This window comes from Furipterus horrens, unplaced genomic scaffold (genome assembly GCF_987537825.1).
Source record: "Furipterus horrens unplaced genomic scaffold, mFurHor1.1.pri manual_scaffold_9, whole genome shotgun sequence".
NCBI classification, from domain to species: domain Eukaryota; kingdom Metazoa; phylum Chordata; class Mammalia; order Chiroptera; family Furipteridae; genus Furipterus; species Furipterus horrens.
This window is the reverse complement of record NW_028327179.1, coordinates 31,754,565-31,755,832: the sequence shown is the minus strand read 5'-3', so window position 1 is coordinate 31,755,832 and position 1,268 is coordinate 31,754,565. Positions and strand designations below refer to the sequence as shown.

The 1,268-nt window shown below is 49.7% G+C and overlaps 1 pseudogene; it reads left to right on the top strand.

Moving 5' to 3' along the window:
* Nucleotides 1-374: 374 nt before the first annotated feature.
* LOC150001527 (TLE family member 5 pseudogene) lies at nt 375-934 on the top strand (annotated as a pseudogene).
* The last annotated feature ends 334 nt before the right edge of the window (nt 935-1,268 follow it).

The window sequence follows — 1,268 nt, the reverse complement described above, 5'->3', positions numbered from 1 at the left end:
TATAAGAAAGTTAAGATCTGTTGAAATATCACTATCCCTAAATAATTACCACCAACATTTTAATTCATTTTTTAATGCATCTTTTGTGCATTCACCCACTCCCCAGACACATAATTTTATATGTAATTGGATCATATGACTTTTCCTCTTCCTATTCCTTTTTTTTTATCACTCTCATTTCCATCTTTAATCACTTCATGTAAGGCATGTAAGTAGCTTAGATCTTCAAGAGAGCAATGATATGTCAAGATCTATGCTTTGGCTATCTCTTCTGTGACCAGTTGAAGAAAATTCTCTACTTTGAAAGGCTCATGTGATTTGGTCACATTTGAGACCCACCTGGACAACCTTTCTTTAGGTCAGCCACTGATGTGATGTTTCCACAAAGCAGGCATTCGGGCTCGTCGCACCAACCCCAGCAACTCAAATTCACCACTTCTGACTCCTGTGACCCCCATCAAAGATGAGTTGCAGCTGCTGCAGGCTCAGTACCACAACTCGAATGTGACAAATTGGCCAGCGAGAAGTCGGAGATGCAGCGTCATTATGTGTTGCACTACGAGATGCCCTATGGCTTGAACATTGGGGTGCACGACAGGCTGACATTGTCAAGAGGCTGAGGGGGATCTGTGCCCAGGTGCTCCCCTTCCTTTCCCAAGAGCACCAGCAGCAAGTCTTGGGAGCCATCGAGAGCGGTAAGCAGGTCACGGCTCCAGAGCTGAACTCCATCATTCGACAGCAGCTGCAGGCTCTGCCCCTGCCCCTGACCTCACTACCTGTGGGGCTGCAGCCGCCTTCACTGACAGCGGTCAGCACCAGCACCGGCCTCCTCTCGCCACCTGCGCTGGGATCCCAGGCCCACCTCTCCAGGGAAGACAAGAATGGGCACAACGGTGACATCCACCAGGAGGACAATGGAGAGAAGTCGGATTAGCGGGTGGCTGGGACGGGGAGGGTAGGGGGACAAAGAGGAGACAAGATACACACAGAGAGAAATGTTCACCGCAAGACAGTACAGCTCCAGATTGGCTAAACTCCCGGTAGTATTTCTGGTAGCTGCTGGGGCCTAAGCTCTGCTTGAGTGCCACCCCCTAGCTCTGCTCTGGCTCCCAGCTTCCCTCCTCCCATCTGCAGCCTGAATGGGTGAATACCACAGATAAGGCAAGCTGAGGCCTGGAGATGAAAATGGGAGACCAGGTCAGAAGGGAGCAAAACCTCAATAAGAAGTCTAATACCCCCTGCACTTCTCCATTTCACACACATATAAC